The following is an 18,821-nucleotide window of genomic DNA, read 5'->3' on the forward strand; positions in this document are numbered from 1 at the left end:
GGCATCCTCTCATCACTATATTTGGTAGTGAGTGGAAACGCCAACCGAATGGGTCACATTTACACAGCCAGTGAAATATCTGTCTAATTGTTCCATCTGTCATGAAGGTATGCATTGTTATGGTGATTTCAGTAAACAAACAGCGCAAATCAACATCCGGTAGAAAACAACACTACGGCAGACGGTAAAAGCTGAAATATTTGAACTCTCCGCCAGCCTCAACGGCATTTACAGTCATACTCTCATTGAAAAACATTTGCCGTTTACCTCGTACCGTCTAATCACAGTATACATAAGGTTACAAACAACTAGACCCAGATGTTAAACCCGAAGTTTGTGCTTCAGTTTTAAATAAAGGTTTAGTCGAAGGAACAAAAACGTAGACGAAAGGTAAGAATGTGTTGAGAGTGTAAACTACACTGAACAGTTCAGTGAACATGAAGAAGAAGTGGTAAGTAGTACCTTCTCTCCAATGGTCACACAAGCTTTCGAATCCAAATCTCTTGGGGGTCTGTAAAGTAGTCAAACAGTTGTTAGGATAAAAAATAAAAAAATACGTTATGTACATAAAACTATATGCATGAATTCATTAAGATTTCAAAATGTTCTGGAGAAAGATGTAGATGTTAATGTAAGAAACAGTGTTCGTCTTGAGTTATCATCATCATCATCATCACATTGAAATTATGCTATTAACAATATTCACTGGCACATTGCCACCCCTCATAGCCTTGTTCCTCTCTCGGTTTCTTCCTATGTTTTGGCCTTTCTAGGGAGTTTTTCCCTAGCCACCGTGCTTCTACACCTGCATTGCTTGCTGTTTGGTGGTTTTAGGCTGGGTTTCTGTACAGCACTTTGAGATATCAGCTGATGTAAGAAGGGCTTTATAAATATATTTGATTGCTCCAAAGATAGCAGTTTGTGAACCACTTATCGGTGAACACGTCCAAAACGGAGGAAATGGAGCCGTCACTGACATCTTTAGGATCATCATGTTGATTAAGCAGCATCATATCCGTATTAATATGCCTCATAGTAAAACAGGATAACACTTTATATTAAAAAAGGGCAGGTTGCACAATATGTCCATAAATTTAACAATGTAGATTGGTGATATTCCATCTAAAAAAAAAAACTATTATTTGTATAAGTTTATAAAAATTTAATTACATGTATCATAAGCTCATACCAACCATAGATTGCAGCTTTGACGTCAAGAGCAGGGTACACGGTTTACGGTAGGCATGTTTGGTCTATTGGGGAAAAAATTGGACCGCTTGGGGCAGAATGGCTCAGGGAAAATCCCTTCAGCTTCAAGTCTCACTTCGTCCCAAAGAATTACGATAACTACCGACAGTGGAAGACTGGGTTCAACATGAATCTGAGGCCAGTAAAAAAAGGGGTTCTGTGCCCACAGTCAATATAGGCTCCAAGTCCACTGACACCACCTGTGTTACAGCACGATAGCGGGCGGCTTAGGTGATGGAGGCGACTCGGGTAAGTAGGCACTAGAGTGCCCAAAGAGTTTTGTAATTACACTAGTAACAACGTAATAATAAAATGGTAATAGAATTGTTGCATAGTAGGTAGGGGTGTAACGGTTCACCAAACCGTGGAATGTATTGCGGTTTTGGGGGGCACGGTTCGATTTGGTACAGTGGGGGAATAAAATGGCAACAGTTACTGTAGTTTTGGGGGGGTGATACAACAATATTTTTGGTCATGGAAAATATATTTCATTAGCGGTTTAGATGGTAAAATGATTCTCTACACTATACTAGTTTATTTTGTCACAAACTGAAATTAGGCAAACTATTAAGAGTTTTAGCAAACAGGAAATGGCGGAGCGATTTTGCAACTTTAATTTATGTGCCCAGCAAGATCCTTGCTTGGTTAGCGGTGCTTCTGTAGTACACATGTGATTGCAGAGTTTGCCGAACAAAATCACCACTGGATTGATGCAAATAATCATGATATCATTCTGCCAGATATACATAGTCTACTTTGTAGTTAACATTTAAACAAGACGTTTTTTGAGAAAACCTATTCTGGCAGATGGAAAGCCTGTCATTAGCATCATGCTGACGTCTACATAGTGGCGGACAAACAGGAAAACAAAGACAGACGCATTCCCACTACCAATGGGTCTTCAGGAAGTTGAAGGAAAATACAAATCACTGACGCATTTTATTAATATCTCTTATCATCTTAGGGAACATGTGTAAAGATGTAAATGTTTAGATGTAAATGTAAAGATGTAAATGTAAATGTTTAGATGTAAAGATGTAAAAGTTTAGATGTGAAGATGTAAAGATGTAAATGTTTAGATGTAAAGATGTAAAGATGTAAATGTGAAGATGTAAATGTTTAGATGTAAAGATGTAAAAGTTTAAGATGTAAAGATGTAAATGTGAAGATGTAATGTGAAGATGTAAAGATTGTAAATGTGGAGATGTAAAGATGTAAAGTGTTTAGATGTAAATGTTTAGATGTAAATGTTTAGATGTAAAGATGTAAAGTGTAAAGATGTAAAAGTTTAGATGTAAAGATGTAAAGTTGAGATGTAAAAGTGAGATGTAAAAGTTTAGATGTGAAGATGTAATTTTTAGATGTAAGATGTAAATGTAAAGATGTAAATGTAAAGATGTAAAAGTTTAGATGTAAAAGTTAGATGTAAAAGTTTAGATGTAAAGTTTAGATGTAAAAGTTTAGATGTAAAGATGTAAATGTGAAGATGTAAATGTTTAGATGTAAAGATGTAATGTTTAGATGTAAAGATGAAATGTGAAGATGTAAAAGTTTAGATTAAAGATGTAATGTTTAGATGTAAATATGTAAATGTTTAGATGTAAATGTTAGATGTAAAGATTTAATGTTTAGATGTAATGTTTAGATGTAAAGATGTAAATGTTTAGATGTAAAGATGTAAATGTTTAGATGTAAAGATGTAAATGTGAAGATGTAAAAGTTTAGATGTAAAGATGTAAATGTTTAGATGTAAATGTTTAGATTGAAATATGTATGTTTAGATGTAAAGATGTAAATGTTAGATGTAAATGTTAGATGTAAATAGTGAATGTTTAGAATGTAAGATGTAAATGTTTAGATGTAAATGTTTAGATGTAAAGATGTAAAGTGTAAATGTAAAGATGTAAATGTTTAGATGTAAATGTTTAGATGTAAAAGTTTAGATGTAATGTGAAGATGTAAATGTTTAGATGTAAGATGTAATGTTTGATGTAAGATGTAAAGGTAAAGATGTAAATGTTAGATGTAAAGATGTAAATGTTTAGATGTAAATGTTTAGATGTAAAGATGTAAATGTTAGATGTAAATGTGAAGATGTAAATGTTTAGATGTAAAGAATGTAAATGTTTAGATGTAAAGATGTAAATGTTTAGATGTAAATGTTTAGATGTAAAAGTTTAAGATGTAAAAGTTTAAATGTGAAGATGTAAATTGTTTAGATGTGAAGATGTAATGTTTAGATGTAAATGTTTAGATGTAAAGACGTAAATGTTTAGATGTAAAGATGGAAATGTAAAGATGTAAATGTTTAGATGTAAAGATGGAAATGTAAAGATGGAAATGTTTAGATGTAAAGATGGAAATGTTTAGATGTAAAAGTTTAGATGTAAAGATGTAAAAGTTTAGATGTAAAAGTTTATAGATGTAAAGATGTAAAAGTTTAGATGTCAATGTGAAGATGTAAATGTTTAGATGTAAAGAAGATATTGAAGAGTGAAAGTCTTACGTAGCAGCAGCAGCAGGAGGCTGCTCAAACACTTCCTTGGAGAGCTTGAGCCCAGGCTTCCTCTTACCTGACAGGAGAGAAATAACAACAGTGAACAGTTGGTAGAATACAATTATACAAGTTGAAGAAAGCAATTCACGTTCAACAAAGTTAGAAAGGCAGTTTGGATGATCTGATTTGTAAAAGTGGAGTTTCTTCCTGAGTTTTTAAAATGTTACTTCTAGTCATCTCAGATGTCTCATCCTGCAGTGCATCTCCACTGCTGTAGGGTCCAGGGCCTGAGTCCAGCAGCCCACAGCCATTCAGACACTTACGGTTGGATGCGGTGAGTAACTCCAGAACCTAATTGAATGTAACACGCCGCTGCGATTGCGAGCAGCGAGAGGAGATATGTCTGTAGCGTTGGAGCCACGTGAGTTAGAGCTCTCTACATCTGGGAGGTACTGCGCTGAACCAGTGGAAGGTTCAATGGCTCCGTGCCACGGTAACAGGGCGTTACGGACACTCCTGAGGGTGTGAGTGACAGGTTGCCGTCGCCGACAAAGAGTGTGTGTGGTTCATCAGAGCATCTGGTGCTTCATCAGAGCATCTGGTGCTTCCACACACAGACCTGGGTTCAAGTACTATTTCAAAATCCTGTCATGTACTTTAGCTGTGCTTGATAGAGCTTGCCTGTTGCAACAGAACCAATAGAAAATCCCACAAGTGGAAACCACACCCACCTGGTACTCCAGGCAGACTAAAGCAAACGCTCAATATATTCTGAAATATCTCAAATAGTATTTTTAATCCTCACACAGCAGAGCTACACAGACACGCCCACACTTTAAAAGATCTATGTACTTACTAGGTGACGTCCACCACCTGGCTATGGGCGGTGGTGGCGTCACCTAGTAAGTACATAGATCTTTAAAGTGGAGGGAGTATGCTTGTGCTTCCTCCCAGGAGGAGGGAGGAAGCATATTGCCTATTGTTTTTTTTTGTTGGCTTGATCGGAATGTCTGGGAGCGTGAGGAACTGTTTCAAGTAACTGAACATACCGTAGGTATTTGTGAGAATGCTATGCACATCGCACGCACACACACACCCAGCAGTACTTGATGGTTAACATACCTGACAATGCAACGTCTGTGCTATGATCTACTGCAGTTCTAGTAAGCCATGATAAAGATACTCAGTCAATGAACTCACTCAACTAGAATTATTCACATTTTTAAGACATTTTTTATATATTTTCTATTTGGTATTTTATTAGGATCCCCATTAAATGGAAAACATTAATTCCGTCACAAAAAAAAAAAAGAACATACTGATCGAAACCTCACAAGCACAGACAAGCGTGCCACCACCATCTCCCTGCGTCGCTGTACTGTCACCGTGGCTTCTCAATGCATGCCTCAGGATTTCCACTTTCCAAAGCAGCTTTGTTGCACCAAAATGTCACTTTGGMCCTCTCCCACACGTATTAACACAGACAACAATAGCATCTGCAAACCGACACTAGTCTTCTAATAGGCCTAAGCCTATGACTGTTTGAATGGACATGAACCAAACCAAACCACAAAGGAGTTCTACTCTACCAACTGAAGGTTTCAGAATGTAAAAATAGGAGCTCGCAGCTCCATTCGACACCCGGAGTGTATTCAGTGATGTAGAACATTTTATATTATTTTTATTTCTAGAGCTGACAAACAATGCTTTCAACTGAATGCTTAGCAATGTTACATCCTCTTGGACAAGCGCTTAGCGCTTCCCACTGCTCCCTCAAAATAGTGCTGTGACATTTTTATTTATTTAACTAGGCAAGTCAGTTAAGAAAAAAAAATCTTATTTTCAATGAAAGCCTACCGGGGAACAGTGGGTTAACTGCCTAGTTCAGGGAAAGAACGACAGATTTATACCTTGTCAGCTCGGGGATTCGATCTTTCAACCTTTCGGTTACTAGTCCAACCACTAGGCTACCTGCCGCACATTTCCAAGGCTTTGCCAAAATATAGAACTGAGTGAGTGGTTATGAGTGGTTATTAACATGACTGAGCACCAGGCACCACATTCATCAAGCTTTTTCCATGACTAGTCTATGCATGTCAATGCCAGGCAGGCTGGCGAGGGACTCTCTCTCCAGTTCATTACAAGGACTTTGCCAAAACAAAGAACTGGTTAAGCACCACCAAGCTTTCTCCATGAATATGCATGCCATTCTGCCAGGCTGGCAGGGTATGCTACAGGCAAGGCTCTCTAACTGTTTCATTACCAACACTTTGCCAAAATGAAGAAATCGGTGAGTGGCCATGGCTGAGTACCAGCTTCCCCAGGCTATCTCCATGACTATGCATGCCATGCTGCTAAGGCTGACAGGGGATTCAGCAAAACTCCACGGTCCTCAGCCTCCAAGTCTCTGGCTCGATGGAACAAGACGCGGCACGCTCTGCGAAGACAACAGCTTCCATCTCCAGTCCACAGACACAGCCCCCTGAGATCCCTGCTGCATGCACGTCACACACCGACTTAACATCTTACCGATACTGTCGGCTATACATTCATTTCACATTTGCACGAATGAGAGTTGGGAGACATGTAAGCAAAGGGCAGCAACTCATAATGGTAGAAAGASACAGTCATGCACTGAGCTGCATGACAAATAATTACCTTTTCATTCACTCACACAGTCACGCAACATGTTGAAAAGTGGTTGGATCAGACACAGGTTAATTTCCAAATGGCACCCAATTCCATATAGAATCCACTACTTTTGACCAGAGCCCTAGAAAGAGAATAGGGCACCATTTCTAATGCAGACTTTGGAAGATTTCTCCAGAAAGGAAAATCACAAGGGACAGAACCTGCGGCTGAACAAAAAAGAGACCCGTGAGAAAACAAGTTTTGATTAAGTCATCAAAATAAAATAAAAAGTGCTGAAAACATATTGGCTCACCTTTTACAGCTGAGCTGACTTGCGCAAAAATAATATTGCGATATCGTCCAAAATAATATTGCGATAGGCCTATTTTGTCATAAATAAATATCCTGATATGTAACGGATATATATTTGTTCCACTAATCAATAAATGATATAATTTACAGTGTACAGGGCAGGAATAAGCTAAAACYCTGCATTGTCTGTCCTGAGCCAATAGAATATTTTCATCTCAAAAACATGTCTTCTTCAACAGGCCTTCCTKACATTACAATTCTTGTGTCATATATTTTCACAACTGTGAGAGGAAATTATTGCAAGCTATGCAAATACAGTCGCTGTTTTTAGTTATTCCGTATTATCTTGCACAATTTCATATCAAAATATACAAAGTCTCCCCCCTTTAGGCTTTTTCCTCGCTGATCTCAGCATTCGATGTAGCTTTGTTTTGCAATGCAACCTAATTAAAAGTAGTATATCATTCCCAGTGATTTGCAGCACATGGGCTGAATACAAGTATGTTGTGAGATGCCAGCAAGAGGTCACTGGGGAGAAGCTCTCTCTCTCTCTCTCTCGCTCTCTCTCTCTCTCAAAGATTTAGCGTCAGGGGTGAAGATGGCAAAACTAAAATACCAGCGAGAAGTACTGAAGCCAAAGAAAAGACAATTGAAGGAGTCTTTGCCCTGCCGTCTTTGCCTCACCTAATGTTAACTTGAAATACCACCAACCAAGCAGGTCTTGTAATTGGTTTCCTTCAGCATGTAACGAAGCCAGGGGAAACATGTCCTGTCAGAGACGGCATGCTAACAACCAGGAGACTATGCCAGAGCGATCTGTGCTGAAACCAAGGCGGCCTCAGAGTGAATGCTTTGAGCACTGTGAATCTGGAGCAAAAGCTATAGTGTGAGAGTGCAGCCAGACAGGCCCATGCCCATGCCCAGCCAGGACCAGCCAGGCTGATAATAAACCCAGGGAGGCATTCAAAGCAGGCGGAACCAACCAACCCGCTCATTCTCACTCTTCCAAACCCACACACACACGCATGCCGGGAATTCCAACAATCCCAAAAGTCCCTCAATGGAATTACACAGACCCAGAGGAAGAAAGATGAATCAGACATCCGCGAGAGGGATGGCAGGAAGGCGAGAGGGAGTGAGGGAACGAGAGATGGGGGTGCGGGGGGCAGCCATGGAGTGGAAAAGAGAGACAGGGCCAGGGCAAAGAAATGGAGACAGAGAGATGGGATGAAAATAACTCTTCTTGAGCCTGCGGCTGTTATGCCACTTCTGACCGTCCTGGCAGTCTGAGATACCATACACTTTCAAAGATGTCAGATACATATGGATCCATTAGGTTACAGCTGTTATATTACGAAGCTCTATTGGGAACCATGTCTTCACCAGCAGATCACATGGCYATACACTTCCTACACGGCCGGGGTTGACTTAAACGATACTGACGGCAGTGCTCTGCGTGCTGAGGGTATCAGCTCCAGGTCACGGCAGAGCACAGTCCTGCCTAAGTAGCGGTTAACTAGGTCGGCAGCTAACTTCACCTCCATGACTATAACATGAGATCACTGCTCAACTATGGGGATATGCGATCTTCAGATCCTATTTAGTACACCTGGTTTTAGACCACATCTGCAAGAGTACGAAGAATGGGCCAAGGCAATAGTAAGATCAAGTGGATAAATTATCAATTAAGGGAAGCACCACCGTAACAGTTGTTGGCCTGGTAGCAGCCTAACATGAGCTAGCATTATTTAGGATTCCAAGCGTTACAGCCTGCTAACTCTTCCCATAGCATATTGTCACAGGATGTAGCCTACTAGGCAGGTTGAGTTGGCCAGGCTTCAGCAGGATGTAGGCCTACCAGGCAGGTTGAGTTGGCCAGGCTTCAGCAGGATCTAGGCCTACCGGCCTGGTTGAGTTGGCCAGGCTTCAGCAGGATCTAGGCCTACCGGCCTGGTTGAGTTGGCCAGGCTTCAGCAGGATTAGGCCTACCGGCCTGGTTGGTTGGCCAGGCTTCAGCAGGATGTAGGCCTACCGGCCTGGTTGGTTGGCCAGGCTTCAGCAGGATGTAAACGCCTTACCGGCCTGGTTTTGTTGGCCAGGCTTCAGTAGGATGTAGGCCCTACTGGCCTGGTTAAATTGGCTGGATGTGAGAGGCTAGGGTGTTACAGTCCAGAAAGAAAATAAATTCATCCCCAAGATTAGTTGACACAATCTGTGGAACTGCAAGGCCATTTCATTCCAGTTACTTACAGTTGAAGTTGGAAGTTTACATAGACTTTAGGTTGGAGTCATTAAAACTTGTTTTTCAACCACTCCACAAATCATTCCCAGAACAACAGCAAACGACCTTGTGAAGATGCTGGAGGAAACAGGTAGGAAAGTATCTATATCCACAGTAAAACMAATCCTATAAATTCGACATAACCTGAAACGCCGCTCAGCAAGGAAGAAGCCACTGCTCCAAAGCCTCCAGAAAAAAAGCCTGACTACGGTTTGCAACTGCACATGGGGACAAAGATCGTACTTTTTGGAGAAATGTCCTCTGGTGTGATGAGACAAAAATAGAACTGTTTGGCCATAATGACCATCGTTATGTTTGGAGGAAAAATGGGGAGGCTTGCAAGCCGAAGAACACCATCCCAACCGTGAAGCACGGGGGTGGCAGCATCATGTTGTGGGGGTGCTTTGCTGCAGGAGGGACTGGTGCACTTCACAAAATAGATGGCATCATGAGGCAGGAAAATTATGTGYATATATRGAAGCAACATCTCAAGACGTCAGTCAGGAAGATAAAGCTTGGTTGCAAATGGGTCTTCCAAATGYACAATGACCTCCAAGCATACTTACAAAGTTGTAGCAAAATGGCTTAATGACAACAAAGTCAAGSTATTGGAGWGGCCATCACAAAGCCCTGACCTCAATCCTTTTGAACATATGTGGGCAGAACTGAAAAAGCGTGTGTGAGCAAGGAGGCCTACAAACCTGACTCAGTTACACTAGCTCTGTGGGAACTTATTGTGGGAAGCTTGTGGAAGGCTACCCCAAACGTTTGATCCAAGTTATAAACAATTTAAATGCTACCAAATATTTAAATGCTACCAAATTGAGTGTATGTAAACTTCTGACCCACTGGAAATGTGATGAAAGAAATTAAAGCTGAAATAAATCTCTACTATTATTCTGACATTTCACATTCTTAAATAAAGTGGTGATCCTAACTGACCTAAGACGGGGAATTTTTACTAMGATTAAATGTCAGGAATTGTGAAAAACTGAGTTTAAATGTTTTTGGATAAGGTGTATGTAAACTTCCGACTGCAACTGTATATGGTTCCAAGTGGACCAGGTGACGTCCTGTATTATTCAACAATACACCCACACACACCACAAGTGGCTGGAGTCGAGAGAGAGATGTTTACGTAGCACATGGGGATGTGTGAAACGAACTCCTGAACCTATAGTGTCCCCACCTGCGGCAGCGAATAGTTTGCTTTTTGCGTGGCGCCAACTGGTAAGACGTTTCAGGAGGGCGGTCATAGGTGCTAGGAAGMCAGAAATCCTGGGTTTGAGCCTCGGTMTGAGCKGAAACAGGAAGTCGCAGTACTCGCTAAGGACATCCATTACATTTATAAAACCCTAACAGGTGTGTTGTTAACATGCGAGTTAGCACACCATCTCTCTTTAGCTGGGTTTCACATAATTAAAAGCACTTCCTATTCAAATTCAGGAACTTTTCCCAATCACCACTTAAAAACGTGCATCAAAATGTCTTGTCTATTTACCTCCAGACAGCTTGTCTGGCCCACATCCAGAGTAATGTCCCACATCCAGAGTAATGTCATAGCATCCCAAATGGCACCCTATTCCCTATTTAGTGCACATATTTCCCCTACGTAGTGCACTATGTAGGAAATAGGGTTACTGTGGGATAGCATGCGATGAGATGTACTCTCTCGGTGGTAACCGGAGAGCAGTAATTTGCAGGTCGGCAAGCTTTCCTTTCCTCAGTGTGCTAGCTGGGGGGTTTTAAGAGACAGCACTTTATTGGTCAATTGCACACACAAGGTCCAACTGGTAATCAGGCAGGGGGCAGCTAAGTGCACTGCCACCCGAATGCTTTAATATCAAAACACCTTTGATCCAGCCATGATGACAATGGCTGGGTCTATTTATTGCATCCAGCAGAGCCGGGGAGACAACGTTCACCCTGTATCTTGATAGGCTGGGTTTAAACAGGCGGGCCAATTCTGATCTTTTAACACACTTTGACCAATCAGATCAGCTCTTGCCAATAAATGGGGCAAAAGATCCAAATTGGGATGCATGTGTAAACGCAGCCATAGTGGAACCAAGAAATGTTGTTTCAGACACATGACATTGATTTACTAAAACATACATTAACTCTACAGCCCTTCAGACACACCAAATCAATTTTCCTAAAACGGCCCTTCAAGAAATTAAAAGGTTAAATAAAAAAAGAATTGTAGGATTATAGTTGCAGGGAGGGAGGTTATGCCAGGAGAAATGCCATGTAGAGAAAGGAGCTGATTGCTTATTCAGGAAGCCTGATGAGGTTTCAAGATGAATGTTAGGATTCAGCTGTGATGCATTGATTGTATTATTTTGACAAGCAGTAAAGCTCAGCTACAGAGTAGATGCAGACTTCTTCCCCTTCCCCTTTGAGATCAGGAAGAGAGAAAACACTGCTGGAGACCTGCTGTGATCGCATTCACCGCAGGGTGGCTGGCTCCAGGCAAGATGAATGAAGATGAGACTAGATTTATGCTCCTATCAGAGAGCTCCAGCAAAGAGAGAGGGTCACAGAGAGCTCGAGGCTCGTGAAGATGCATGTGTCATGTTAACCCTGTGGAGCCATCTACTGTCTTGTCTTGCAGTCTGACTAAGTTGTACTTTGTGTTGACATTTATTTGCCAACCACTGTCCTGGCGCATCAAGCTTTATCCTGCACAGAGGACTTGGTGTGGTGGTCTCCGGCAATTCCACGATAACGGAATTGAGCTTTGATGGAATTTTTTTTCTTTCTTATTTTTTTTTACATTCAAATGCATGTCAAACAAAAAACCATTGATTTGAAAGTTTAACAAACCATACAACTCTATGCACAAGGAATACTTAACAATTTCCACTGAAAATGTTACAAAAAACGATTTTAGTGGAAGAAATATGKAYATGCAAACTTTGGTAACGAAAATACAGTAAAATCCCCCTCAGGTTTACGCGACCACGTTTTCCAAAAACTGCTAAATATCTGCTACGAATTAAGATGAAAAAAATGTCTGCAGAAAGAATGGGGTGTCAGCTATGACACCTCGAGTTAGAAAAAAATCTATTTTGGWTATTYAACTACAGTATGTGAAGTGGATTTACACCCGGTAACGGAATTACCGTACCGGAATTACATCACGGGTCCSTGATCTGTTAAGAATATGAATGTCATTCTCCTCATGTTTCACAAGTTTGGACATCACGGTAAAGCAGAGTAGAGTTCAGTACAGTAAAGTAGAGTATAGTTCAGTACATGCCCTCTTGCAGACAGTGTTATTATGTTGGAATTTGAGTAGGCATTTCTATTCCTGCTGCTTACATCTTGATTTTGCAACTGTGTAAGTTGTTACTGTACTAGAGAGCATGATGCACGCCGAAGAGTGAATCAATGTGCTAAACATGCAAGACGCCGGCCCGAACAGCAACAAGATTCTTAGCAACGGTTACAGAAACGTTTTACTTGCTATGACTGTGAAATGTGATTCTTTATCTACCTTAGTTGAATGCTCCGACTAAGTCCCTTTGGATAAGAGTGTCTGCTGAACTGCTTAAATGTAAATGCATATGTGAAAATGAACATACCAAAATAAAACTGCAAAGCACAGCAGGTATTATTATTGGCCTTGCTTCAGGGTGGAGCTCATTAGCATAATACTCAGCATGCATTGCAATTGTTCATTTTCAACATACGCATTTAGAATACACTCTTATCAGACCATAGCGCAATCAAACTTCTGATACCAATGCAGGTTGAAAGGGGGCCCCAAAAAAAAAAAATGGTACAGAAGAAAGATTTTGAAAATACAAATTAAAGCCCTCGAAAGTATCTTATTGCAAAATACATTGGATTGTAGTTCTGTCCAGTGTAATACAAATTACAAAATACTCAGAACTAATGAAATACATACAGTGTCTTTAGAAAGTATTCAAAGTGGAATTATYTTTTTAGAAATGTTTACAAATGTATGAAAAAAATGAAATGCTGAAATGTCTTTAGTCAAAGTGTTATGTTTGGGACAAATCTAACACATTCCTGTGTACCACTCTCCATATTTTCAAGCATAGTGGTGGCTGATTCATGTCATTGGTATGCTTGTAATCGTCAAGTACTGGAGAGTTTTTCAGGATAATTTTTTTTTATGGAATGGAGCTAAGCACAGGCAAACTCCTAGAGGAAAATCTGGTTCAGTCTTCTTTCCACCAGACACTGGGAGATTAATTCACCTTTCAGCAGGACAATAATCTAAAACGCAAGGCCAAATCTACACTGGACTTGTTTACCAAGAAGACAGTGAATGTTCCTGATTGGCCGAGTTACAGTTTTGACTTAAATCTACGGAAAGACCTGAAAATGGTTGTCTAGCAATGATCAATAAACAATTTTACAGAACTTGAGGAATATTTTAAAGGATAAATGGGAAAATGTTGCACAATCCAGGTTTGGAACGCTCTGAGAGACTTACCCAGAAACACTCAAAGCTGCAATCGCTACCAAAGATGGTTCTACAAGTTTTAATGTCACAAGTACAGTGAAATGCCTTTCTAGCAAAAAAAAAGTACTGATTCAGGGTTGTGAACGCTTATGTAAATGATACATTTCTGTGTTTACATTTAACAAATGTGCAAACATTTCTAAAAAAATATATATATTTTTTTTTTATTATGGGGCATGGTGTGTAGATGGGTGAGAGAAAAAATTAATATTTAATAAATTTTCAATTCAAGCTGTAAGACAACAATTTGTGGAATAAGTCTAGGGGTATAAATACCTTATGAAGGCACTGTATTTCAAATATATGTAACAAATCATTTCCATCTCTGCACACACACACACACACACACACACACACACACACTTAGTGGATCATCAGCTAACAATGCAGTGAACAATCCTGCTGTTATTGCAGCAGAAAGCCACTATAGGCTTGGAACCGGACCAACAATAGGCCCGTCGAAACAGCAAATTTACTATCTGTGCAGCTGAAAACGATGCAGGGTCTATTTGCATGACAAATGGGGTGTTTGTGCAGGCCAGGCTGGGGCAAGAGGGTCGGCTGAGGCTGGGCTACAGTGGCAGACAACAGGGACACACACAGAGGGCCACTGGCTGGCTGACTTMCTGCCATCACCATCACCAGTGCCACAGCACAGTACAACAGACAATGATGAAAGCACAACGGTCCGTCTCTAGGCCAAACTGCTTTTTTTCTCCTTGCTTTTTTTAAAGACTCACAGCATCATTTACTCCCTAGTCCCTACTGACATGACAGGACAGTAATTACAGAAACACACGTTGTAATAGATGTGTCTGGTAGCCCACCCCTTTTGTAAACCCTTCCTATCCGAGGCCTGACACTTGCACTTATCTTGCACAAGAATTAGAGCAGGAGCCAGTATCATTTGCAGAATATCTAAATTCTTGATAAATTCTTTGGCATTTGCCATCACAGCATTGTATTTTATTTATTTCCAGAGTCCTTACTAAAGGAAAGAACATATGTATCTGTAAGCTCACACTACAACGTCTGGTGTTAAGCATCTCTAACAATGGAAATATTCAATGGAAACATTCAATGGAAACCGTTTTGCAGGCATTTTATTTTGCACAGATTAAACAAAAAAGTGTGAATACAGTGTTCCGTCTTAATATCACATAAAAGTCCCAAACCAGCCGAGTCCATAAATTAAAATCTGGCTTTGTATTAACCACATAGAAAGCGTCCGCCTAAACATTAGCTGCAAAGCCAGTGTGAGTGTGTGGGGGGGGTTGACATTTCACCTGTATTGACAGAAGCCCACAGGTAAAGGTAAACATTGCTGCCAATCAGGGGCGAGCCACTAGCTGGTCATATCCTGCACAGCCAGCCAGAGTGTGTGCTGTGCTCTGTATTGCAGGTGTAGAAAGCAGTGCGTGGTAGTGATTCTGGATGGCCAGATAGCTAGAAACAAAGACAAGAAGCTACTATGGTGGGGGTCCGTAGGTGGCTTGTTTCAGCTAGCTGTATTTTGAAGTGTTTTGATTCATACCAAGCCTGACAATATGGGAAAAAATTCAATAGCTAAGCAACTAATACCTGTAATGATGTAATTCAGCGACAACAAGTGCTTATTGTGCAAATGTATTTAAGTTTTCAAGAAACATCGGAGACTAAATATACTTTATATGTTGTCAATAATCCCATGATTCTAAGCCAACCCTGTCCGTTTTGCGCCGAAGTTGCGCTCGCATCGGCTTTGTTGCTAAACACACCGTCATGTGTACATTCACGTGTGTGTGTGTTTGGTGGGGGGGGGGGGGGGGGATTACAGACAAAACATTTACTTCAACAAAACAGGTGTGTAACCTGTTAGTTACGCAATAATCTAACCTGAACCTCGGACTGTGAAAACCAACCATCTGCAATTGGAGAGCCCATACTAGACGACCTCACAACAAAGTAGTTGGGTTACGTTCCAAATGACACCCTATTCCCTATGTAGTGCACTACTTTAGACCAGCACCCATTGGGCTTAGGTCAAAAGTAGTGCACTATTCAGGGAATATGGGTGTCATTTGGGACACATACGATAATAGCCTTCCTGGCTATGCAAATCATACACATGTTTCCCCTTGATGATCTGTTAAAATAGATGTTTGCCTTGGTCTTAGGAATGCAGTAGGGTCCACTAAGTGCAGAGGCCTGCAGCTATGGGACATGTGCATCCTTTACATCACTCCATGGAGGGCTGAGTGTCTGCGGATTTTCACTTCTCCCTTTGTTCTTCATTGATCAGGCCACTGATTGGTTAAGAACTCCACTGTCTAGGTCTTTTTAAAAAATGGACACAAGTGGAAAGGAATCAACCAATGAATGAGTTTAGATGGATAGGAGTAACAGGACAATTAGGCCTATGTTGTGAAAACGATGAAAATACTCTCTGAAAATATTCATCAATATTCAAAACTCCTTCCATGGAGGTACGAAACGAGTGACTTCTGGTTTTTGTCAATGTGTGTCCAATTAAGACCAAGACAACCAGGTGAGGGGAGTTTCTAATTGATCAGAGATCTTAATTTATTAATTAATCAAGCACACAACAGAGATCAATAGCAACACATTCCAGAGGGTTATAGAGATTGTCTCTAGGTCTAGTCTTCTTGTACAGTGGTCCACCTCAAGAGAAACTGTTAAGCAAGAAACAAATGAGAATCTCACTGCCGATACACACTTAATACAGTGGCAAGCTGTTCTTTCTCTTGCTAGAACAGAAGCTGTACGTGGTGCGTGCCGACCCGGTAGCGACAAACCTACTGATTATACTTGTAGAATCGCAATGCTCATCGGTAGCCAACAACCTGACTTTGAGCCAATTAGAGGGCACGAACCCCCCCACATGGGGGAGCCAAAAAAAAGGAAAAAGAGGGCATTTTCTCCGTACATCCATAGATGAGCCAGTCAGACTTCATATGCAATGTGGGCTATGGGATGGTAGCTAGCTTAGTGCAGAGACGCAATGCACTGAATACTTCCTCCAAGCTAGCTAACCACTGTAGCAGGTATTGACATTATAATTAAATCACAATGGATTAGCTAGCTTCCATGTAACAGCTGCCGAGTTAGTGCAGTGTCCTTAGCTAGCTATGTAGTGCTAGCTAGCGAATGTGCTAACGGTAGCGAGCTAAACATTTGACTATGGGCTGGACTGGCAGTATTATGGAGAGGGAATTAAATTGTTTCTCGTCATCTTGCTAGGTAGTTATACAGCTGTGGCCATCTGGCTAGTATCAACAAGGGTTTTCTACAAAATAGCAACATTAGAGCAGATAGCTTGGAATCTAGACCAAAAGCAAGACGCACAGCTATGCATTGCCAAAAAAATAAAATAATAATACTCTGCCACCTTCTGCTTAGTAGAATTTTAACAAGGCTGAGTGACTGACAACTTCCCAGGTCTTTGCTGTGTGAACACAAAAAGAGATTGACTGCAGGCACTCTGCACAGGTACTAAGTACTGTCAGCAGGTAACCGTTTGGCAATCCTACCTGTGTCGGAGCTTTTACTTAGTGAATGTGGCAGGGATGTTTTGCTTGGAGACTCGTGTTTTAATAGCCTACTGCCCTGTTTCTTTAACTGTTCACCTCAGTACAGTAGACTTACATACAGCAAATCTATATTTAGCTATTTTGCTTTTTAAAAATAGGTCTATAGGCGTCCCAATAATTTCCATTATGCACCACTAACAGTGAAAATAAAACTGAATTTAATACAATTGTCAGAAGAACTTCAGTGTGATTATCCTGAGCAGTTTGAACTGAACTTAACCAATTGAAAGCTGCATGTCACGTTGTAATCGTGTCCCCTGACTCCCCGTTTACAACGCACGTACTTTAATAGCAAGGTTTACAGTTACGCAGTTAATCGATGCACTGCAATAAATGCATTCGATTCATTACCTTGTAAAGGCAACATCTCGTCGAAATGTGCATGTGATCGTACATGCTTTATATAAAAGGCGTTGCAATATGTCTGCAGGGAGTTGCTGACTATGTGACAGCTTTGATTAGGTTATAATATCCCTGGTACAAGAGGACTGTAAATAACATCAACATGAGCAAAAAGCATCTAGCTATTATATGCTGAGAGTAGACAGACAGACAGCATCGTTTTACCAGGAACTCTGCAAAGGGGAAGATCTAAACAGGAAATGCAACTGACCCTTTTACCGCATAAACTTTAACATGCATTGACGATATTCAACCTGCAGCAATGCACATTGCAGACAATGCATAACTAATTGCATTTCAGTCGTTTTGCACAGATCGCATGTAATATAGTCTTACCTCCCTTTGGCTGAGACATTTCCCCTTTGCTTTGATGGGGGGGAGGGGATGCACTAGAGACTTTGCCTTCCTTCTCACTCCCTCCCTCCATCGCCCTCGCACCGAAGCTTGCTTCAGCGGCTTGCTTTGCAACAAGGATGCGGAATACAAGCCGCGATCTTCATGCACTTGGAGCCTTTTTGCGTCTGAACCGTGTGTGTCCGTGCAAAGAGCAATATTACAATTGCACACCTTGCAAAACGGTCAGGAAACGGGTCGTTTTGCAATGGCACTGCAAATAATTCTTAGCGGCACTTACATAATGGGCCACGGCTGGCAGCTGAAAGCGCCTAACTTGGATCAGACAGTGAGTGGCATTGGCCTATATTACGAACGTTCTTCCTGCTTGGGCGTAAAGGATGGTGGGAGCTGTAGTCCATACTGTAGTTATGCGTACTGTATTACAGTATTGTATTACTTTATTACAGTATGTGAGTACGGCTATGTGTGATAAATGATCCGCATGTTTTCTTGTAGGCTAAATACAAAATATTAATTTCAAGTGTATTATGATTTACATGAAATGAAACTTGAAGTTCCACTTTTGTTTGCACTCTTATGCCGACATAATCAATAACAATAGGCATAGGCTACTTGTAATACATCACTCTTAAATATTGGAAACAAACACACAGTCAATCTGTCCCGGAATAACTTTGCTTTATTGAATGGTACCGCAAGCAAGAGATATCATCAACGGTAATGTCAATGAAGAGGAAGCCATTTTTTAACAACCTCCTCCTTGGTAAACAGCTTGAGAATAATACCAACAACAAAAAAAACTACGTTAATCTTTAGTAAGATAATATTAGTTATCTATTATTAATAAAAAAGCAAAATGGCAATGAATCTAATCACGATATGTATAACCTTTGTGTTATTTCTTATGCAAATGAACTAAATACATTCAATCAATTTCGCTTTCAACATGGTTTCTAGTAGTTTGGTTTGTATGCCTGGGTATGCTACATGGGTGTGATGAGGGAC

General features: G+C 40.7%; 1 pseudogene; it reads right to left on the reverse strand.

Moving 5' to 3' along the window:
- Nucleotides 1-18,164, reverse strand: part of LOC111968176 (dual specificity mitogen-activated protein kinase kinase 6-like) — a 44,140-nt pseudogene extending 25,976 nt beyond the window's left edge.
- Between the last annotated feature and the right edge of the window lie 657 nt (nucleotides 18,165-18,821).

The sequence above is a fragment of the Salvelinus sp. IW2-2015 genome, linkage group LG8 (genome assembly GCF_002910315.2).
Source record: "Salvelinus sp. IW2-2015 linkage group LG8, ASM291031v2, whole genome shotgun sequence".
NCBI classification, from domain to species: domain Eukaryota; kingdom Metazoa; phylum Chordata; class Actinopteri; order Salmoniformes; family Salmonidae; genus Salvelinus; species Salvelinus sp. IW2-2015.